Below are 24,606 nucleotides of genomic sequence, written 5' to 3' on the forward strand. Positions count from 1 at the left end.
CATTAAGTAAGGGAGATACAGCCTAGAAGAAACTTGTGAAATGAGACATAGTTATGGGGTTCAGCTTTGGGGGTCACAGCAGAAGAACACTCACAAACTGCTCCTGTGGCAAAGAGAACAGTGCAGGCCATGGAACCAGGTGACAGGACCCACAGTCCAGATGTTAGGGCTTGGAGTGGCTTGGGGCAGAGGCGTCTGGGGCGAGAGGTGAGGGGCAGCCTGGCCGTCTTCATGTGCTTAAAAAGTTACCACACAGTATAAGGACAAGTGACAAGCCCTTTGACCTCCAAATCTAGTCCATTGTTTTGTTTTGCATTTGAGACACCTGAAACCCACAGAGTTAAATGACTTCCTCACAGGTAGGCCTGAATACCTGTGTCCTGTCCTATCAGACAGTGGCCATATGTCAGAATAACCCTGGGGCCCCAAGTCCTCGGCTGGATCTGCTGCTGGACTTAGTAAATGAGCTGCCATTTGTTCTTTGAAGGCCAACCACGTGCAAAGCTCTGTGTGAGATGCTAAGGGGGATTTAAACCGCAAGTTTTGCCCTCTGCCTGCAAAAACTTCTAGTCTCATCAGGGGAGAGAAGACTGACACCCGTGAGCAATAAACAGGCATAGCAATAGACCAGAGGCCCAAAGCGAATGGGCAATGGGTGTTCTGATGAGTTTAGAGATCAGGAAGATTACTTCAGCTGAATGCTAGGGGACAAAGTCATTCATAAGTCTCTTTCTAAGGCTCTGTCATCTATGCCTTTCCTCACACGAGCCTGGGGCTCCTTGGAGAGGGGCAACCCTGGCTTACGCCTTTCTCTTATCCCCACAGAGCACCCAGTATGAGCCAAGAAAAGAACAATTGCTTAGCGTAACTCAAATCTCAGATTTTAAGGAGATGGATGTTTTCATGGACATGTTCTCTTTTTTACCCTCATCTGTTCAGACAGACATTTTCCAAAGAGGAACACAGGCCTGTTTGGGGCGTGGCTGGGGCGGCGGGTCTGGAGCCCACAGGAGGCCTCTGCTCTTCCGGGCCTTTCCTCTGGCCAAAAGCCGATCAGAGCATCTGTGAGCCCTCAAGACGTCAGGGTGGTCATGGGGATACTCTGAGATCTTACTCTGCTCTGTTTCCAAAAAAGAATGGGAAGGAGGAGAAAAATGTTCCAGATTTAAATGGGCCTCTTTCATAGCCTTCGGCGTTTTGGTTGGACTAAACTGGGAAGGACTGAATTTCCTGGGGTTGCTCGGCTTCCTATCGAAACCCAGTGGTTCCTGTTGGAAGCAGGGAGAGCTGTCACCTAACCCATGAGCTGGGAGTGGGAACCAAAGCAGTCACCACCTACTTTTCTGACGGCCAAACTTAGACACAAGAAGGAGTCGGTGTGAGCGAGATGGTAGCAAGAAAAGGACACAGGCTAGGAGTCGGGAAATCCTCAGTTTTGAGTGAGTCATCCCCACCAGATGGCCCCTGAAGTCTCTTTTGGTTTAACAATTTTATTCCACAGAAGACATAAATATTTGGCTGCTAGTCCAATTCAGCCCTTACACAGCTGAGGCAGAGGACTTAGGCGTGGACAGGAGAGAACCCTGTGCAGTTCCTACAGAAGGGGAGCTTTCTCCATGAACCTAGTTTTCAGACTAGGTTCATGGAGAAAAGTCCTGTGCTCTAGAGAGGTACCCATCCCCAGCGGTAGAACATGTACAGCACACCACGATTCCAGTCAACCCATTCCATGCAGAAGTCTGCAAGGCAACCTGCGAGCAGTGCAGGAGCCAATACAGCAGTTGTTAGGTTCTGTGACACCCCAGGGGCCAGCCCTCAGCTGGGACCTACGGGGCAGTGTGGGCAGGAACCAAGGGGCGATCCAGTTTTCTCATGTGCTCTGGCCTCACAGCCCAACCTCCTCACTCAATTACCGAGGAAAGGAGATATGTGTAGAATCTCCAATTTAGGCTTAGGTCAAGTGAGGAGAGCCTCTTGGTTTCCATTTCAGGAGGAATTTTGCCATATATGTGTCCCTGCAGCCCCCGAGGAAGGGGCTAGGGGCTAGCCTCTGCCCTGGTGACCTTAGACGGCAGCTAATCCCCACGGACCCTCTCTAAAAGGGGCACAGGCCTCATAGGGATGCTGTGTCGCTTGACTAATGACTGTAAAAGGCTTCGAAAACCCCCAAGTCCTGGAGGAATGTTGCTTCCAGCAAAGGGAAAAGGAGAACAGTGTATTTCCAGGACAATGCCCCCTGAAGACTTTCTCCTCATTCAGTGGGAGAATTCGTAGCTTCTCTCCATCTGGAACCACACTCAGGGGGTCCAGTTTTCAGACTATTTCAGGATCCCCAAACTTCCACATAACAAAGAGCTCAGCCCTGGAAGAGGGAGAAGAGTTCAGAAGAGGGGCTTGGGGGAGCTTGAGATTCCAAAGAAGACAGCACAGGGAGTAGAGAGTTTCAAGATCCTTTTATTTCATCAGCACCACCATCCAAATCCAGGGGTGTTGGAGAGGGAGCTGTTGCAGCTAGTTAATGTGTTGGCAAATTTATTAATCCAACCAACATTTAGAGAGTTTAATATGTTATATATCTTACATAGTATCTATAATACATGATACATATGTTACATAGAAAAAATAGATACATTTTCTTAGGTCAAGTCCTAGGACACAGTGAGTTCCTCAGAAGAATCCTTCAGCATTTCCCAAGACTGAAGTGCGTGCATATTAACGAACATAAAATGCAAGCCATTCACGGTCAAATTGCATGGTGTATACACACTCAAGGGAGTGCCCAGTGTGGCTGCAAAGTAGTGAAGCCACAAACCTAAATTGTTCTGGTCCTGGTGGCCATCCCAGGGGCCCATGCTGAAGACCTTTTAATTATCTGTTTTCCAAAATTAAATTTTTTTTGTTACTAGTTTTTAAAACTGTGAATTGTGACTGTCTCCCCCAAATATCCTACAAACAAAACAAACATAAATATGCAACATCTAAAAAAGGTTAAAACAATCCAGTGCTTAACAGCATACTAGGGTGTATGCCTTGTCCTTCTGTTTCCAGCTTCCTAGACATACCTTTTCCAGTGGGCTTCATTTACTGCCCGGACTGAGGGAAGAGAAGGGACCAACATCATACCAAGGAGTACTGAACTGTATGTTCTTCAAAAAAAAGGTGCTTAATTTAGCTTACAGTCTAAACAGGCCCCTTCCTCTAAGACACACAGCAAACTCTGCTGGGAAAAGATGTCACTGGGATACAGGTTCTAGTGGTGGATTTTAAAAGTCTAGTTGTCACATGGCAGAGGTACTTGAGGACGCTCTGCATTCCCTGATGGAGTTCATTTCCTGCCTGTGTGTTTTCGATGCCTCTCGGGCTCACCTCTGCCTTGGCACTCAGCGCATCATCTTACAACGTTCTCTCTGGTGTTCACGTCTTCTGCTGGAGTATGAGTTCCTGGAGGGCTGGGGTGTGCCTTTCTATTCCCAGCTTCCAGCTCAGTGCCTAGCAAATAATAGATGCTCAATGAGCCCTTTTATAAATGAACAAGTGATGTCTAATTTACCCACAGGGTGGACTGAAGGGGACTAAAACCTCAGGCCACCTTAGGAGTGAACATGGTTCATTTGGGACAACTCCACTACATCTTAACAGGGTTTTAGAGTATTGTTCCCAGTGGTTTGGTGCCAGTGGAGCTTTTGTAAAGGAGGAGAGGAAGAGGGCAGGACCGGCGGGCAGTGTGGGTATGGTGCTGGGCTCTGACAGCAGCCAGTGGTCTAAGGCTGCAGTTGGGTCCTTCTGACCAACCCAGTGTCTTTAAGACTCCGCCATAGCGTAAGGCACAGACTAGGGGCTCAGATGATGGGGGAGCCGTGGTTTCTATTGCCCCTTCCTTTCTGAGACTCCTATCTTCTCCTGCATGACTGTTCTCCCATTCCCTCCAAAGATGTCTGATGGGAGAGGTGAGCAGAAAAAAGAAGGAACGGCAATGATTTCGGGGATGCCAGGCACTGTACAGCTTAGGAGCAGTGGCGGCATGGGGGTGAGAGGCCCCGGGACAGGAGGGGTGGCTTCACTATGCTGTCATCGCCACCGCACTCTTTACCCCTCAGGGTTCGGTGTCACACCCTGTCAACTAACCGATGAAATCAGGCTTTGAAAAATATTTTAGAGATAGGCTGCTGTATAAATACAAAGTATCATTATAATTGTTATTAAATCCTGCCAGAGTAAAATATTTCCTTTAGGATGAAGTTATTTGGCGCATGGGAAAAGTAATCCCCGCTGTTAGCCTTACAAATAGCTAGCAAGCATTTACTAGTCTACCGCGTGGTGGTGGGGGGGGTGATTGGGGTGTTCTTTTTCTCTTGCTCTCTCTCTCTCTCTCTCTGTCTGTCTGTCTCTCTCTCTCTATATATATGTATATGTATATATATATATATATATTCCACATACCTTCCCTCAAAAGGCACACAGAAAATGTAATGAATGAAATCATTCTTACACTCACCTGGTTTAAATCATTACTTGCCTGGTCAAGGGGGCGGGGCCTAGTTAAAGGCCTTTGAGGAACCAGGCAGAAATGGAGGTTTTCGTTTCAGATGGCTTGTTAAATGACGCCATCTCCAAGCCTTAGTTCCCTTTCTTTGTGCGATGGGAAAATGGAGTGAAAGGCCTGTGGACGTTGCTTTCCGTCTCTGGTAATTAACATCACTGCGGCTAACGACACTCGGTGCCCATCCCTGGGATGCCCCAGGGAGTCACTGGACTAAGAAGGGGCTGTTCAGAGATCCTGGGAAGAAAATGCTGAGGAAGCAAGGGTGCAGTGGTGGGTGCAACCTGCTCAGAGTCCCCTAACACCTGCTGACTGCTCGGACTGAGGTCACGTAACCTCCCTGTCTTTGGTTTTGACATCAATAAAATGTGTGGCTAGTAAGTCCCACCCCAGAAGGTTGGTGTGAGGCTCACAAGAGGAATAGGAAGAATGTTTTGTAAAGTAGTCTTCAGAGCAAGTCATTGCTAACCCCAGTCTGCCACCAGCTTCCGTGGAATGTGGGCGCTGCCGCAAGTTTCCCCCAGGGTCCCTTTTAGCTTTAACAGTCTATTCTTTCATGATGCTATGTCCAGTGAAAGGTTGCTTTTGTTAAACACCCTATTGGCTACCTGTCTGTCTTGGAATTGTCAAATATACACATATTTTTAATGGGAAGGGGGTTGGATGTCATCTAGTCCAACCGGCTCAGTTATGCAGCCACGCTCTCCGGGGCGTCCTGGACCACGGGTTAGGCAGGGTGGGAAGTCATGCCAGACAAGGAAGCCAGTTTTGATTCTGAGCAGCGTTCTACTCGAGGACATTTGTCTCCTGTTGAGCTAGATCTGCTCCTTGGCAAACCCTACCCGCTGGCCCTACTTTCCATCCTCCGAAACCCTGAACCACTTCAGGTTATTTGTATTAGGTCTGTGTCCAACTCCTCTCTTCTCTAGCTTAACAATCTTCTCTCTGCTTCATAGATAAGGAGAAAGAACAAAGCGAAGCGGCCTGTCCTGGTTACCTAGTAGGGCCTGTCAGAGTTTGACGGGAACGTACTGCAGGAGGGGTCCGTGGCCGCAGTGTGCATCTTCTGAGCCACACTGAGAGGGCCTTTCTGCCAGACAGGAGAGAAGGCCCTGTTTCCTTTTACCAACAAACCACAATCCACGGCTTTGTTTAAGATTCCTTTGTTTAGCTAAATATTTTCACTACATCAACTGTGAAAGGTTTTTCTGGCTGACTGAGACCAACTCATTCACACACTTGTGCGAACACTCACAGACACACACACACACTGGGAACCAACACACAACCTCCGTGAAGGGTCAGGAAATGCTGGGGAAAGCTGTCCTACCTCAAGTGATAGTGTCAACCTAAATGAATCCATTGATGTAAAAATCAAGAAACTAGGGGAAAAAAGACCACAGAACAGAAGAGCTAGGAGTCTTTAAACTTTGTTACATCAGAGCATGGAATATCACCCTTGGTCACTCCTGTTTTAATTGTTAGATACTGATCGATCTTATGAATAAGATCACACAAGAGAAAAATGAACAGGAGTTCTGTTTCATGCAGAACTGCAGGAAAAGGTGAGCATAAAGGCAGGGCACTCTCCTGCTCCTAAGCTTCCGTGGAAGGAGGGCCTAGATGTCTGAGAAGCTCTGCAGTGGGGAGGAAGCAGCAGTCTGTGCCTTCCTGGTACCAGCAGTGAACTTGTGCCTTGGAAGTTCAATGCACCCTAAAGGGAGACATGGAGATCGTTTAGGATGCACTACCCCCTCGCAACACCAGCCATATATTTCACGAGTAAGGAAAACCAGGCCCAGGCCATGGTAGTAGCTCCTGTGACTCCTCTGAGCAAACAGGGAAGACCAATGCTGGAGCCTTGGCCTTTGAGTCTTGGCCTAGCACCCTCCCTCTACATCATGGAACAGAGTAGATGACTTCATCCTCACTGTCCAGAAGATGGACACCCTGCAGACCACTGTCCTTTCCTTCCTTCTGAAAGCATGCGAGTTATGCCTTTCATTCAGCCACAAAGAAAATCTCGTCAGTAACGCCTTCAGTTATCATAGCTCAATGTCACAATTGCTTCAGATGCATTTCTTATATTTAGATTTAGTATCTTAAAGCGTAACATAATTGCTGTATTTGCTAGAAATGGAGGAAGAATTTTAATAGCTGTACAACTAGAGCAAACAAGAAAGCAAGCTAGAACTAAGCTCTTTTTTTTTTTTAAGTAAGGGAGGAAAAATAACATTAACACAAAGGAACACTCTTACTAAGAGTAGGTGGAGAAAGGCATCTGAAAAATAATACCTCAAGATGCATTGAAACATTTTAGGGAATTAGGGAATTCTGATCTCCTGGAAAAAAAGAAAATTAATATTAAAGACAAGCTGTGAGTTTCCATCTGGCCTTGCCGCTTTCGACTAATGCTTCCATGACGGAATTCATCTGTCCATCAACTGTCAAAAATTCTCCCGTCAGTAAATCCCACGGCACCCCAGCAGGCCCACCCCACTCAAAATATTCTGTGCCACAAACTATTCCGAATTCAGAATTCTTTTTTTCAGGTCTCTGTACTATAAGACATAAAAATTGTTACTTCCCCTCTTTTATATCTCCCTTTCCCCCAAATCTCTGTCACCCACACCTTCCAGTTTGAGGGGATGAGGGAAGTGGGGTGGGAAATTCGGGGAGCCCTCAATCACTTGGAGATTGTCTTCCCACCAAGATCCTTCTGAGCTTTTCCACTAGAATCTGACAACAGACAGCTCACATCTGTTTTAAAACACTGAGTGGTTGTGAAGTGTGAACTCCCCACTGTTTAATGTAACTACATGACTATTTAATGTACACAGTGGTAGAGCTGCTCAGAATGCCAAATTGTTGTGACATGCCTGAAGGACACGTATAAACATAATATACTGTGGTTTATTGTGACAAAGAACATCTATGCCACAAATAGGGAATTCTGTTTGGTCACCAGCACCATCCAATGAGGACGGAAAAATCTTAGGGAGACCCTTTCCCCGTCCACCTCTGGAGCCAACGGTGAAACTGACACCGCACTAATGAACTGGTAAATACAGACCGGGTGTGACATGCCCTATTTTAATAATTTCAAATCCAGAATTTCAAGACCACTTATTTTTTTAATTAATCTGAATCAATAATGTAGAGAGGACAGAGAGGAACAGAAGTTAGCAATGTTGAACACTTTGGCCTCTTCTTCCTACAGACTAACTTTTCTGAGTGTTTGGGGAAATTGGCTAACATTTTGGTGCTACTTTTGGTAGATTTGGGGGCCGTAATTTTCTGTATATTGTCATAGATGGAGAAACATCTACAGCTGCTAGGGTTAATAAACAAAATAAGAGGGAAGACGTTGTGGCTTTGCAAATATATTTCATTTTTAATATGTTTCTCCCAAAGGTGAGTTCTTGTACCTTCTGACACGTCATTAATCAATTGATCAGAATCTGTTATTTTACATCGCATTGCTACAACTCTAATTAACCTTTGCTAGTTAAATGCTCACCGGAAATCAGCTCCGATTGTAACCCCTTTCCTCTATTCCAAGCATTTCAGAAGAAGCTTTCTTTTTATCAGTCTTTAATTAGGAATTAAGTGGAAAAGATCTATACTGTGTGGGATCTACTGCTCTTTAGGGGATTTTAAAAACCTAGAATAAAATCTTTAGGCATAAAAAAACATACGAAGAGCACACTCTTAGCAGGTCTTCAGAGTGCAGATTCTGCTCTTTTTATATATATGTTTAGGAAAGCATTATTCTTCTTAAAATTCAAAGTTACTGTTAATCAAAAAATAACTATTTCCACGGAAAACAAAACAATTTGAAACAACAACAAAAATATTTTTGTAAATGATACCAAGAAAGAGAAGGGAGATTTATTTTGAAGATAAATTTCAAACTGCTATTGTTCGTATTTAAGTTATCCTATTTGGGGGACAGACCACGATTCAGCTCCATCAATTATTTGTAGATTGAAAACACCAATGAGAAGGTCCTGGAATTGGGAAAACTTACCCCTGCCTCTGACCCTTATGTTTCGGGGTTCCCATGATTTGTATATTACTGTATCCTGTGGTTTGCATAATTTTCCCGGACAATTTAGCAGTCACCGGGGGAATAAATCTGAGGAGGCCTTTCAAACAAAATTGTGAACGCCTTCCTGTTTGCCTTTGAACTGCAGCCTGAGTCCGGGAGGCAGAGGAACTGTCCCAGGCACTGAGGACTTTTCTTGTAATGCGTTCCTTTAAAAGGCGGAGCAGGGTAAGCGGCTGAGGGAGGAGAGGAGGAGGAAGAAATGGAGACATTCAGCAACTCAGCAGCGAGGGGCACAACTACTTTTGTGGAGCAGGCAAACAGGAAGTTTTGGTATATGGTCTTTTAGAAGCTGGTTGTCCCTCGGAAATCTGGTGAAAGCTGTTTTTTGTTTGGACCTGATTCCCTATGGTCGTCTCCTCCACCTCCACTCGTCCGTGGCCCGTGGGCACGGTGAACAGGAGCCCTCCCAGAGTCACACCTCACAGCAGCTCCTGAAGCTCGCGCGGGTTTCTGGTTACAGGGCTGCAGATGCTGTCTGGCGTTACCACCCTCCCACCGCCGTCAACTCCAAAGAGCTTTTATTTTAATTTCCTTTCTCCCTGCCGATTGCCACTTTGGAGCCCACCACCACCCTGGCCACACAAACAGGGTTAGTGCCTCTTTAAGGAATATTTAAATTGCATTTCCTACTGTCAGTTAAGTCTCATCAATCATGTTTTTAATTAAAAAGAAGGACATCTACATCCCACTTTCTACTCAAAGTGCATAATGAAATTGTGGAGTGGGGCAGCACTGGAGAGTCTGAGCCTCGCTCGCTGCGTTCTGCAGAGATGCGGGGAGGTCGGGCACGCCGGTGCCTGTGCAAGTGGCAAACAAATAACGCTCCTGATAGGGCCGGCTGACATGTGTCAGCCCTTGTCATCGAGGAACAAGAAAGGCAATGTGCCCAGACAAAGGGTAGGGTGGAATCTCTACACACTGCCAGAGCCTGACCCACGCGCGAGGGCTTTGTGCGGCAGATGCCTCTCTCATTGTTCTGTGCCTCCCTCCCCAGTACCCCTGACAACAGCCACTGCCGCTGGCATTCCACCCTGACATCTGTTCAGCTTTATTGATGCGGCCCTGGAGGAATTCCCAGTGTAAACAGGGAATTCTCTAAGGGAACCCCATGTTGTAAAGGGATGAGCTGCATAATGCAAAGATTTAACCACTATTTAAAGGTGTGACACTTGATTGAAAGTGACTTGATTTTTACCCCCCTTTCCAAGCCTGCCTCCCTCTCCACCCTTAACTGTATTTGGCACACACATGGGCTGAGGCAACGCCACCCTCCTCCCCCATGGCTTTGTTTTCCTGATTCGTAACTGTTAAAAAGAATGAAGGATGCTGAGCCTGGGTCCCACCGTCCAAAAAAGCCACTTAAAAATATTCTGGGTTACAGTCAATTGAGTCTACTTGTCGCATTGGGATCCTGCCCGATGCCCACCCACACTCCTGGCGAGAAACAGCTTGAAAGTCACTTGGTCCTGTGGCTGAAGCTGATGGGGTGGGCTTTGTGCTCCTTGCTAGAAGCAACTGTGGCAATTTACAGTCCCTGGGCAGAGCCCGGTCAGACCAGTCCTGGCAGTGCTTGAACTTGGGGGATTTGCCTTTGGAATTTTATGTTTTTGGCAGTAGTGTGATAGGATGTTAACAGGAATTTTTTTAAAAAGCAGACCTGTTAAGAAATGCAGTGCATTCATCTTTGCCCCGGCACACGTACACGTGCTCTCAGGCCAGCTCTGAAATGCTGCAGCCTCACTCAACTTCTTGGCTGACATTCAAGTGCAGGGAGTGTCGTGAGAGCGGCCGCTGCTCACGTTTTCTTGCTGAGGTGAACTACGCAGGGATCCGTCACCAGCGCCCTGTGCAGCGCGACCGTGTCTCGTTTGGAGTGAACTTTACTTGTTCCGATACGCAGATGGAGTATATTTTGTGAAAATGTGGGCTAGGTTTGGGTCTGTGCGGGTCCAAACCCCCACCCCTTTCCAATCCGCTGGTGAACAGATACAATTTGAGAATTGCAGGGACTCTCCTGACCGATTCAGAATACATGAGGTCCTGTGTTATCATCATAAGGGCAAAAGAAAATGGCAAAATGACCAAAGTATGAAGTCCAAAGTTATAAGAGGAACTCTGCTTCTGTGAGGTCCTCAAGGGTTGCTGACCTGTCTCTTCAGAGAACAGATATAAAAAGGTTGGGGTGTGTGCATGTGTGTGTGTGTGTGTGTGTCTGAGAGAGGGAGAGAATGAGAATTCACTGCAGCAGCAGTCCAGTTCTGAGCTTTACGATCTGCACGCAGCCGACCCTTTTCCTTCCCATGACGAGGTGCCTTCGGCGGCCAGGCAGCAGCCTGTTCCATCAGACGGCCGGCCGGCCCTCCTGGCACGCTGCTGGTCCCACTGCAGCAGGTTGGATTTTTCCTTCAAACAACAACGGGACCCCTCTGGAGATTTCTTTTATTTCTAAAAATAAGTTGTATGTTTTCTCCTCATTGAAACAGTGCATAATCATTTAAAATATTTAGGAAACATGGACAAGCAAGAGGATAAGATAAAAAATACCCATTAACCCACAAGTCAGGAATAACCATAAGTCCCTTGCTTAGCCCTCTTCTAGTTGTCTCTCTCTCTTTAGTTGAAAAAGAGTGATTATCCGATGTTTAGTCTGTTTGTTTTTAACTTACTAGACCATCTCTGAGAATCATTAAATATTCTATAATATATTTTAAATAAGTATGTAGTGTTCCTTTGTGTGTCATGGTCAGTTATTGTTCACTTCAGGACATATATGGTTTCTACCATTATATTTGTTGTAAATAATGCTGCAAAGAACATCTTTTGTAGGTAAAGGTTTAAAAGGTTTAAAAGTGCAATTCTTTGTTTTGGACAAGTATTTAAAATGGAACCATTGGATTAAAAGCCATATGCATTTTTAATATTTTTGAACCACACAACCTGAAAGACCATACCAGTTTACACTCATACCAATAGTGCATCAGAGCACCGCTAATACAAGTCCACATGATGTAGAACTATGTGGGGTAGGGCCACAGTCCCTTTTCTGTAGATTTGTGGCAGCATTTCCAATTACCCGGTCCATTCCCAACTCCCTTCTTATCTGCATTTCTCTGCCTGCAATAGCTGAAAGCTAGGAAGTACAAACAGCAATGTGGTGAGAAGCCTCAGAGTCTGCCAGCATCCAACTTCCCTTCCAAACCCCTGGAAAGTGAAAAATAAGTTAGCTTTGACATTTCTACCAGTCACAGGGTTAAAGTGAACTGGAAATAGGATTCAGGCCCGTTCTGCAAAGGACACACACACATCCCAGCGTGTCCACAAGACCTGTTGCAAGGCTGAGAAGATGACTCACAGCTTTGCAAGGGAGGGCTCGCTCTTTCGTTAGAACGGACTATTGATGGGCTGCCCCTTTAAGCGCGGTTTTCCTTCACTGAGTCTGAATATACCTTTTGGGATTCAAAATAATTTTGCAACAGTGGATACAGACCTTCTTTATGTGTTATTGGTCTGGGAACAGCAACAGATTAAAAAAAATATTACCAGGTCAAATAACAGCTGTTATTATTAAGTTCAGCTTTTATTATCAATTTGCCAGTAGAATCCGGCAGTAAAAAAAAAAAAGTCTGCATCTGAGCTTTTTACTAATCAGTACTCTCATTTTGCTAATATTCTAACGACTGTCAATTTACTTCAGTGCTGCCATTTGCAGAATTTTCCAATTAGCAGCAAACCTGTTCCACCTTCTCCTGTAATTACGGGGGACTCAGTTCAGATCAGCTGCGGCCAGACAGCACATGATGCCGTTGCCAAAATCTGTGCAATGTTGTTTTTAACCTTTGCATGTGCTGGCGCAGTTTTAACATCTCTGTTTGTAGGCAGGAGGCTCCCACAGTAGTGGCATGTGTCAAAATATCAAAATTATTTTTAATAAACACACAACGAGGATGAAAACACAAATATGGGCATATTTGGTTTGGGGATCAATTTAGCGTCTGTTCCAGATTCAGTGGTGTTGCCTCCGCTCTACCCTGCCACCCCCTCTCCTTTTTTTTTTTTAACTCGAGCCTTTTGAAAAGGAACATTCGAGAGTTGTTGAATTGAACCGATCTCTTCCTGTTTTCTTTGCTAGTAAAAAGACAATTATTTAAGGAGTCTAAATTTTGGAATGGAAGGACCTCGGTGGTTATGTAGATTAACCCTCTCATTTTTTAGAAAGGAGAAAATTAGAGCCCCAAATGGAGAAGGGGACTTACCCAAGGTCACACTGCTGCTTATGCGCAGAGCTGGGGCTAGAACCCAGGTCTTCTGCCTCCAACCCAAGGTTTCTGCAATGACCGCATTCATTTTCTCCCTTCTCTTGATGGCTTCCAAATATGGCAGGAGACAGAACAGGAAAGCCTTACCCTGCTCCCTCGTCTCACAGAACGCCTTGCTAGCAACATCAAAACCAATCAAACTCTCTGAAAGCTGCCTAAACAGCTGACACTGCAGTAATAACAATAGCGAGGCAATAACTATTATTGCTACATGAAAAAAATATATTTAATAATAAGCTCATTGATTTTTAACAACATCTCTGTGTTGCCTAATTGATGGGAAGTTGTATGTTTGTGTAGCCGATGGGGGTTATGAATTAAATATGGCCGTCGTTCCTTGAGGGACGCGTGTCAGTGCAGGAGAGACGGCAGATCTACATTCCCCGCAGCAAAACAGTCCCCTTGTAACAGAAGCAGGGAAGACTGAAATGCGAACAAAAATAAAAACCATCCATCACTGTTTATTAAGTGCTGCTACTTGAAGGTAAAAGGGATATTGAACTGTTTTTAGATTGGAAGGAGTGTAGCTGGACAAAATATTGATGGTAATATTAGCTGGGTGACAAATTTTATTCTTTTGTCCACATTCATCAAAGGGGCAATTTGGAGTGAATTATTCTCCCTTTGCCCATAAACCGATTCTTCTCCCCTTTTTGTTTTTAAGCACACATGTTTATTAAGGAGTGCGGTGTGGGAGAGATGCCGTCTCCTGGTTCAGGTTCTCCACGTCTCACTGTGAGTCAGAGGTTCCACAATGGCTTTAGCCCAGGTCATGCATCGATCTCCAAGGTGCTTGTATAAAATTTAATGTGGGCTTAAAAATTGAGGCAGACCGAGTCTGTTCCCACAATGTAAAAGAAAAGGGGTGGGTCAGACTTGATTTCATTTTTAGCTGTGGTTTTCAAGTGGAAGTTCTGAAGCATTTATTTATTTTTCCAAATTTATAGTGTGCCCCTTTAGTCCAATGTTCACTGGCTGCTGTTCAATGAAAACATCCAAGTTTCTATGGCAAAATGGGCTGAGACAGGGAAATGAAAATTGAAAATGTCGGCTGACAATGAGAATTTCAATAAAAATTTAGTTTGAAGTTTCATTCCCTCCAACTCTAGTCAATTTCAAGTCGGTTTTGTTTTCATGAGGTCATGTAAGTGCTGCGCTATTTCACAGAAACCTCACCAGGCCTCTGTGAACTCAGAAAGAAATGGCTGAATTCAAGACTCAGTCTGAGTCCCAGTGCTTTTGAAATGCCTACTGTGTGTCCAGAACCCGTCCAGAGCCCCTCCTGAGGATGGGTGTTTCTGACATCCTCCTAACTTAGAGGTTTGGAAGCCAGCGGGTTTATCCAGCCTCAAATGTGCACTTAGCCAAAATGACATTCTCATTTTTTTCTGAAAAAAATCTCATTATCCCCACCAAAGTGAAATTCCTTGAACAACAGAAAGAGGCTTGTTTGCAAGTACATTTGTAAACCTAAAACTCTCTTGGATGAGACTGCTGTAAAGCCTCAAGTGGATTTTCCTGGACGCCACTGGCCTTTCATAGCTATACCACTTCTCAACTAAACAACGAAACTTTTAAGGAAGCTGGCCAAAGTTAATCAATCAGTTAATCAATCAACAAGATTTTAATGAGTCCTTGCTAGGCACTGAGCAATGGCAATACTATGTAGCCCTTTATGGTTCCCAGTCCAGTTCCACCCATATTCTCTTACTTGCTTCTAACGGGCAGATATTATTAGAGAGGCTCAGAGCAGGCCAGTGATTTCCCTAAAGTCACACAGCTATGAGGAAAGGGGCTTTAGTCCAAGTCTCCCAGAACTTCTTTTTCTCTACACTGTTTGAAACAGCATGCGTCATTGTAGGATTAAGGACCCCATAAGTGGCGCAGTCAATAAGTATACTTGATCTTGGCTGAGGCTTGCAGATGCGATCTCAATAGGCCAAAAGGACATGTGTGCCTTTCTCAGCACAGTGGCACAGCCCAACATTTCCCTGGCCAGAAGTCACTGAAAACAACTCTAGGGTTTTTTTTTTTGTTGTTGTTGTTTTGAGGCATCATTCAAAGAGCATTAAAATAATTAAAAGAAAAAAAAATAATAATAATTAAAAGAAATTTAACTCATAAGATTTTGCCTCATTATTGTTTTCTCCATCACTCCTCCATCCCCAGCCACCAGGAAGTCTTTAGACCCCCTTTTCGTCCTCCATTCTTCTAAATTCCCTCTTGCATTCTCTTTCTCTTCCTTGCTCTCTTCCCCTGCACGCCCTCCACCCTCTCTTGTAGACCTCAGCCCCTTCTTGGACACAGTTCTACCTTTATCACTCCTCCCACTGGTTATGAGGCTGCAGGGGAGGCCTGGGAGCTCAGTGGTGGGGCAGGAAGTGGACATGGGCAACTTTGTGCCCTTGGAACAGTGGGTGGGACTTACCCAGTGTCAAAAGCAGGAGAGAAAAAAACTACCTGATAGAAGAAAATGAAGGAACAAAGCGAATAAATATTAAAATAGAGTACTTCTCTGCCTTTAAGACAGAATAAGCACCCAATAAATAGCTTTATCGAGGGTTCTCTCAGTAAGCATTGTGTTAAGTGTTTTAAGTCACTGTGGGCCCTGATAAAATGCTTCAGAGAAAAGGATAAAATCTCACTGATCACTTGTCCTTGTTGTGGGAGCGGGACTAGTGCTGCAGTCAAGTCAGCTCTGAAGCCAGGATGCCCGGGCTCATGTCGCTTCTCCACCATCGGCAGCTGTGTGACCCTGTGCAAGTGCCTAAACCTCTACACCTCAGTTTCCCTGTCTGTTAAAAATGGGGATATTAATGCTCCAAAGCTTATGAGGTGATTGTATAGATGGATTAATACAAATAGATGGATTGCTGGACAACACTCCGGAAGCATTAGGCAGGTGTATGATTTCAGTTGAATTCTCTCTGCACAGTTTGGTTTTGAGCTGATAGTAATAACACCAATAGCTGTCATGTATTGAGTGTTGATGGGGAGACATCTTCCTAAGTACTGTGTGTGGAAGGGCATGCCGTGATCCAACGTAGCAGGTTCATCTTGGAAAGCAGGGAACATTCCTGGTCTCTCTGGTGTTTTGGCCTGTCCTCACTTCCTGGTGGAAGAAGGTCCAGACCAGTCCTCTAGTTCCTTCCCACTGTCCACCGCTAGGGTGCAGTCTGTGTGTGGGGGTGGGGAGCAAATGAAAGGACTGGATGAGTTCTCATGCTCCCTTTCACAGGTAAACTTACAAAGACGAGGCTTCTAAAAGGGTCTTTTCTTCCTGAGCGTGTGGAAATTCCACGTATCCATTTGAGATGCTGAACAGCCCCAGGCAAGCAGCGTCAGTCTCAGGAATCCACTCTGGCTGTGCTTTCTAAATTTTCCTGTCTGAATTTGCCCTAAAGTATGTTTTCACTCACCCCAACCAGATTCTAACCCACTTTGTTTCCCATTTCATTAGGGGAACCCCGTTTCTGACACTGTCTTGAGGTTTGGCTGCAGTTGTGTGGAGGAAAGGAAACGAGCCTTTGTTCCTTTGGGGCAAAATTCCTTGTTTCTGTTTTCGTTGAACAGAACAGATGCATTCTGGGCTTTTTCCTGGGTTTTATTCCTGACAGGGTTTTCTTATCAGAGCTATATAACCCTCCTGGGAAAATAGGGGATTTCTCAGAGAAGAAAAACAACCCCACAACACTTGCCACACTTTAATTATACCTGGGCCACGGCGGTACTAATACCCCGTAAACTCACTCTGTTGTAGAGTCCATTTCCAGTTGAGTACTTTTCAGCCTGGTCTGTAAAAGTCAGTGTTAGAAGGCCACAGCAGCACTAGCACAGTGCTATTTCCTCTCCTCTCCCCGTCCCCTCATTCCCTCTCCTGATGCTCAGAAGGAAGGCCCCCAGGGGGTTTAACATGAACCCAGAGCAAGAAAGCCCGCCAGGAGTTCTCCACCCAGGCAGAGAAGTGCCCGCTCTTTGGAACTGTTAGGTTCTTTTGTGTCTTCAAGTTTCTATAATAACAGAAGTTCTCTCCAGAGAGAAACCAATGGGAGATTTATATTTATATATACATATTATGTATGTAAAATATATCATATATAACAATGTTTATGTATATATTATGTATGTAATTTATTTATTTTAAGGCATCTTTAGGAATTGGCTCATGCGCTTGTGGGGTGGGGGATGGTGAGTCCACAGCCTGTAGGGCAGCTGGGCAGCCTGGAAATGCGGGCAGCAGTTAATGCTGTGATTTTTTTTTCTGTTGTAATCATGAGGCAGAATTTCTTCTCTGGGAAATGTAAGATGTTGCTCTTGAAGGCCTCCAACTAACTGGGTGAAGCCTACTCACCTAATCAAGGGTAATTTCATTTACTGAAAGTTGGGTGATGTAACTACATTTACAAAGACCTTCACAGCAACACCTAGGTTAGTGTTTAGTTGAATATCCACGCACTACAACCCAGCCAAGCTGACACTCAAAACTGACCCTCATGGTCCTGCGACTTCTCTGTTTTCTGAACCCTGGGCCTGAGAAGATTATTCGGACTTCCTTCTTGATCCCAGGAGATAATCGGATCTGTTGGAGATGCTCTTCCCAGAACTTTCGTGGAGTCTGGTGAGCTGAGATTTCTCCAAAGGTGATATATAGAACTTTCTAGTGTACATCCCAAATCTTGCTATGAAATAATAAACGATTGCCTGGATTGCATGGTGATAAAATCTCTTAGGGAATAGCCTGGGAATGTGGGAAGGACTCATGGCTCTCTGAGTTGGCCATCTGTCTTCATGCTTCAACTTCCACAAAGTGGAACACGTGGGAGGAATCGGCAACATCCTGCGGCGTGGGACCGGTGCAGGTTTTCTGACTAAATGCAGGACCTTATTACGGCACACTCGGAATCAGAAAAGGTGATGCCTAGAAGTAGGGGTGTGTTCCCTTCATATAGTTGATGTATAAAGAGTGATGTTCAACTTACTGTGGCATGAGTCCTTTCCACCTCTCTGGGCTATTTCTTTTAGACTTGACCACCACCTAATCCAAGCAATACTGCATTGTTCCCTAGCAAGACTTGGGAAGAACACTGGAAAGACAGGGAGGGTGGAGGTGGGAGGAGAGACTTCATAGGCCAGGTGTGGTATTTCCTAAATTATCTTTCTTTGGCATTTGCATCGACAGTGGCTGAGCCAGCTTGCTTTTGATTCAGTCCCAGATAATTCACAGAAACCCTCAAGCAGGCCACCATGTGGAGGGGGATGAAGAGGGCCTCCTCACGTGTTACTCTGTGGCCTCTCAGCACCTGGGGACATGGAGCCCTCACTTTGTGGTCCTGCCTCGAGGTAGAAGGACCGACAACTCCTTCTACCCCTCTGAGCTGATTGCGTGTTTGAGTCAAGAGTTCTTAGAACACCTGTTGGTTCAGGGTGGTTGAGGAATAGTTTGCAATCATGTGAATTGCAAAATGAAGAGAGCCATTATCATTATAATCAACACACACACACAGCAAAGTTGTATAGAACCTGAGATGAATTGGCCAGTACCTGCAGGAACACTTAAATCTGCCCCTGTGGGTTTCAAAACTGAAGTACAGGGATCATCACACTTGACCTTAAAATGCATTCCCTACATGGGCTATATGGGCTTTGCAAAGAAAAAAAATCCTCTTTTCTATCATGGAAACGAAAATTTGCATACCTTCTTCCTTTCCCCAGATCAGCTCTGAAGGGATTTGGGGCTCCATAGCCCATCATGACTCAGAGGCAGCTGCTCCGACCCAAGACTGTGCAGCCCTTCAAGGGAGACTGTCCAGAGGTTCGGCTGCCCAGTGACTAGGCCCTGAAGAGCTATTCTGTGTTTTTGGCACTTGATACACATACATGCATGCACGTGCACACACTGGCAGATACACATGCATGCATGTGCGCACACACACTGGCGGATACACACACATGTAGCAGAAGGTACCCGAGGAAGTGGATTCATAAGGATTGGTTCAAGTGATCTAATGGTGGGTTGCAGGGGCCCGGGTGAAGGGGTGGACTTGGGAATTAGAGAATCAGAGGCCAAAGATGATGCCGTCCACAGACCCCTGCTGGATGGTCCAGTGTCCTTTCAGTATCTCCCCCACATCCACACGAGGTGCTGCAGGAGGGCCCCATGGTGCGTGGTGGAGCCCAGGTCTTGACATACCCTGTGTTTCCACCCTTGTCAATCACTCTGATGGTCTTCCTCGGCCCTTGGAACACCCTTGGTTTTCTGGAAAGCCCGCTCTTTTCTAGTTAAGAAAGACTGAGAAAAATTCTGAAATGCACAGGGTTGTTTAGGGATAAAATCTCTCATAACTTTTAAAAATGGAGACTTACAAGGAGAAAAGATGTCAAAATGTCCTCCCAAATGGAAATAACCTCAGGGGCTGAGGTGAAAATACTTCAAGTTTCAGGCCCCACTTGGTCTTGTAATAATAACAGTCAGACAATGAGCAGTGTCACAGGGCTACTGGAGACAGATGGAAACAGGCCTGTGGAGATTGTCCCCCCAAGGCCAAGAGCAGGTGTTTCCAGAGCACCCCAGAAATAGGTCAGGGGACCCCTTCAGTCCCATACTGGAGAGTAAGTTCCTTGTTTTCTCTGTGTCTGGCACATTGCCGAGCAGCAGTGCTGAGTGATTATATATATATATATATATATATATATATATATATATATATAAAATCTCGAGAGTCAAGATTCAGGCTTATACATCAGATGATCAAACCGCAGAACTTCAGAATTAGCCATGCTCGTGAAAGCCATTTGGCCCTGTTTTCTCTGTGAACAAAGCTATCTGTGTTGGTTCATTTAATCTAGCATCTATCTGGCAATTATTGATACTAAATTGATTTAGTGTTTTGCAAGATGTTTCAGACACCAAACACAGAAGTCCTGGGTTATTTTACAGCTGAAGCCAGGATGTGAGTTCCTTCCTGATGTAATCAGCTCTTGGTTTAACCCCTGAAGTGCAAGCATTGATCCTTTCTTAATTTGGCAACTTAATTACTCTCCATGGTGCCCTCCTTTTGTGTAATGTATTCTCTGGAAATCCACGGACCCCGCTGGGTGGAGGATCACCTGAGAGAGATCATCTTTACTGAGTAGAAAGACAATTTGCTAAATGTGTCATGGTTATTTACCAGAAGGCTGACGATACGGCAGAGACATTAACAATACCTGCTATTTCACAAGAAAGTTATGAAAGGTGTTTTAAGTTGTTTCCCAAAGCACCTAAGTAATTCTGCCAGTATCTCTCAGAGGTATTAGCCAATTTTACAGGGACGACGTGTGAGGGGATGTCTGAAGGGTGGTGTAGGTGAGTGAAACACAGGGAGGTGAAAATATTGTCAGGAACATAGGCAGTAATTGAAGAGGATTGCCTTACTCTTGGGTTTTATCCTGTGGGTCACACTGCCTCCTACATTACATTATGGGTACTAATATGAGCATGGGAGATGAATTTATAGATTGCAGGAAACGGAGATGACATTTATCTTCACTTGTCAATGAGTCATCTCATTAGGAGAAGGGTAAACATTCAGCCTGGGTTAAACTAGTTGAGTTAAGAAGAAAATTAGTTCACAGACTACTTTATCACTTTTTAAAAATACAGTAATATAAATGTCAACCTGCTTTGCTTTGTTCATTTTTTTTAAAAAGGTGTTGTTATTATAATCTTGGCCAGGCTCAAGATAGAATATATTCCTAACAAAATACTAAAGAACGGAATGAACTGTGAAAGATCATGAACTAAACTTCACTGGGTCTTTCAGTCCACTTATGTGAAACTTGAACTAGAAATGTACCCCCAGTCCCCACTCAAGACCTTGGGTGCCAAACAGGGGACATGGGGACACAGTTTAATTGGCTTAGAGGCTGTATTATCAAAAGAAAACATAGAGCAGTCATGTTACAAATCTCCTTTCATTTTTTTCCCTAAAAAATAAAAACTCTGGACATGGAATGGTTGCCTCACCATTTGTTGAGCATAGTTATGTTGGACTCCCCTTCGGAACCTGAGGGACGCCGGAAAACAAAGGGCCTGGCAACCCAGGGTCTGTGGACTGGCTGGGCAGGCTTCTGCCAGGAAGAATAGTGAAATTCCAGCTTGTTTCAGATGAATGAGCAGCCCATAGGTTCTGACTCATGCCTGAGACCAGATGACTTCCTTAGGATCTTTGTAGATATTGAATAGTCATAGGCTTGTTTTCTCAAGAAAGGTTTTCTTTATTTAATAGAGTCATTCCAATTATACGGTCTCCAGTGAACAGGTTGCGTGGACACCTAACCTACCGCATGGCGATGTTGGGCCAGAGGCATTTGTGGGCCCTTTCTGGGGTGGTGATCCTGCCCCTGTGATGGGCAGGGAGAGACTGGCGTCCCCGGTGTCTGAGCTGGCAGAGAATGCCGGGCTGACCAGAGCTGCTTGCCTTTCCCTGGAGTGGCCGCAGCCTCTGGGTGCCCCCCTGGGAGCTGTGGCCGTGGCTTTCCCATGTTCCTGGGCCAAGCCCTGCTGCTCAGTTAGGTCCTGGCAGCTCCTGGAGGAGGAAGTTCTGTGGCCTCAGATTGAAGGGTGGTGATGTTTTACTTCCAGGTTATCTGCTGACCCCCTTAGGGAAGTGGTTTTTTTTCTTTAAGGGCTGTGTTCCACCAGCCACCTCAAAGAGAAAAACCGTGACCCGACTTTACACTCCGGGACAGGGGAAGGCTCACTTGGGCAAAACCAAGTAGAGGCAGATGATTCAATATTGAGTAAGCTGGTGATCCGGACCTTTCTTTTTCCTCACGATGTTAAAATTTTAGTCATTTATTTAATTCTCTGCCACATTTCAACAAAAACTTGCGATGGTTCGTTTGGTTTATTAGCATTTCTTTCAAAGGCATTTTGGAGGGTGGGACAGCCAGGGCGCTAAAAGTCTCAGATGAGTTTTGGGGACCAAAGACAACTTACATTTTTTTGTGTTGTTCTACATTGTGTATGTGTTGACACAATAATGGTATCAGTTCTGGCAAAGGAAACGAGTGGTTGAACTATTTAAAGTTTAGGATCCTTGTATGTACAAGGATATTCCCACAATCTTTTTCTCAAGAAAGATTAAAAAAATTTTTTTAATTTGAGTCATCCTGACTTTGTGGTCTTAAGCAAACGTTCTATGTAGACACATATTCTGCATAAGGCTTTAAGAATAGATCTAATTTAATGAAGAGCAGGAATAATTACCTAAAATCATCTTCAGAAATGTCCTGAACTTGTAAAACTCTGTGTCACATAAAACTTTGGTTAAAAAAAGAAAAAAAAATGTCATCCATTTGGATGTTATTTTGAAAGCTGGAGTTCGGCTAGACTCAGCCAAAGACTCTGAAACTTTCAAATAAAGTCAGGGGCTTGTTTTAAGCAAACTGGAGCTGATTTATGGTCACGTGAATCTGCCCCATTCACACTGAGCTTTCTATGCATCTGGGGTAGATAGAAATCCCAGTAACTCAAATGGGATGGAGGTTTTATGCCCAGCCTTCATTTTTGAAATAAAGTGGCTCAGTTTCCTCTTGTTTCAGTAGCCCAGAGTACTAGTATTTCTGAGCTCCAGTATTCTGTGGTGTGGAAAAGAAAGGCTAGGAACAGAATGGCTCAGGAGACCTGCCAGGGTCTGGGCTTGCTTCCAGTGGAGAGTGCTTGGGTTCAGACAGGTCCTGGTTCCACCAGGAGACTTTTTGGTTGGAGCCTCAGTTTTTAAGAGACAATGAAAGAAGAGATTCTGGCTGTCTACCCATAGGTGGAAACTGACTGCTGAGTGGTCTCTGGGAGGTGACCAGAGTCAGGACAGGAAGCAGTGACGTTTGATAATGAAGGAAAGGGACATGGATGGCATTTAAAAGAAAGGATCCATTCTGAGTCTCAGATTTGGAAATCTTCAAAAAGTTCGTATAGAGATGATAGAGGCTTGAGAATCAAAGATTGAATTAAAAAAATTGGCAGTCATGACTGGTTTCTAGAGCATCACATAGAATACAGAGGTTGGGCCGAGATTAGCCCAACGGAGTGGTAGTATGCTGAGTGGACCACAGCCCGGAATATTATTAGCCGTATCTGAATGCCTTTTATATCAAATTCTTGACCTGATTTTTGTCCCAGTTTCTCTTTAATATCAACTAAGTTTAGTTCTTCCTTTAAGAAAAAACGTTTTAAACAATTCTAATGAAAGCCGGCTGACTCTACTGTAATATAAAATATATTTTGCTAAGGCAGTAACAAAATATCGAAATACCTGGTTTTAAGTTTTTATGTGGGTTTGGAAATGCAGTCTGCAAGTGACTAATATGACACCCGACCTGGTGTTAATAGCCAATGATAACTCCATATGTACCACCTGCTACCTGTCAGGTTACACATTCTTTCTTTTTCCCTTTTTTGGCATGAAGGTCACATTAGCTGTGAACATGGGTCTTCGTGGCCAGAGTGGAGGTGGGCTGATACTTTTCTAGAAGAAATAGGGCTTTGATGTAATTATCATCTTGGTTTCTTTTCTTCAGTCACTCCTCCTTCCCAACTCACCTCCCCGCATCAACCTCTATGGAGCCCTTAAAAATAGGAAAACATACCATCTTGAATTTGGAAATTGGAGGGAGAGGGAAGGAGAGAGAGAGTGTAAATCACAAGCATAAACTAGAATGCTCATGGAGGAAAATCCTCCACCAAAAAAATAGAATGACATTTCCTGGAGTGCACAGCTGAGGGGGACCCATTAGGCAGAGAGGCGGATTTGTTAACTAACAGCTTCACACGGTTGTGTTTAAACTCCACAAAGTATTTCCCTTCCTTCCTAATAACTTGTCAGGAACTTCTCAAAAGCCCAGTCCACATGGATCACAATGGCTTCTCTACCCGCTCCCACTGGCACATATTCTGAAATAAGCCGGGCAAAGCTGAGTAAAATACACCCCTCCAAACCCCGCCCCCCAACATCCAAACCTAAACCAAACCACTTGCCTGTCGACGCATGCGTGGGACTCCACTGGGTGAGTCGTCTGGCTCTTCCCACCTTTACTTTCTGTTCTGTCCCAGACACTGGGCAGCGGGCTCAGCCCAATGCTTTATGGGAGGCAGGGGGTGACTCTCCCATCCATTCTGAGTTTGAACATTTAACACTTCTCGGATTTAGAAAAATAGACCTGAACACAGTCAGTTTCCCTGACTACAGAGAAACCAGGTCTCCTACTATTACCACTCAAAATGGAATACGGGGAGTCCAAAAGCTGAGCACAAAACATCAGAATGAGTTTTCCTGAGAAGTGAAGACATTATCTAAGATTTTCATGGCCATTCACATATTTTTTAAAGAGAATAACTGTAGCCTCTTAATAATATGATTATTCCAGCTGTTGTTATATTCCCTCTGAGGAACTACAAAAGGCACAGAAGGCTCAGTTTCTTTTTGGCTTCTAAAAGTCTTCCTCCTCCCCTGGCCAGGTGGTTCAGTTGGTTAGAACATCGTCCTGTGTACCAAAAGGTCACAGGTTCAATCCCAGTCAGGGCACATGCCTGGGTATTGGGTTTGATCCTGCTCGGGGCTCACATAGGAGGCAACCAATTGGTGTTTCTCTATAACAAC

General features: G+C 44.8%; 1 protein-coding gene across 1 annotated transcript in view; it reads left to right on the plus strand.

The window, feature by feature from the left end:
- The window catches only part of EBF2 (EBF transcription factor 2), a 190,620-nt gene that overhangs the window by 95,903 nt on the left and 70,111 nt on the right, over positions 1–24,606 (plus strand). The window lies entirely within an intron of this gene.

The sequence above is a fragment of the Sturnira hondurensis genome, unplaced genomic scaffold, assembly GCF_014824575.4.
Source record: "Sturnira hondurensis isolate 20B ecotype Veracruz unplaced genomic scaffold, ASM1482457v3 Scaffold0024805, whole genome shotgun sequence".
In the NCBI taxonomy this organism is placed as follows: Eukaryota; Metazoa; Chordata; class Mammalia; order Chiroptera; family Phyllostomidae; genus Sturnira; species Sturnira hondurensis.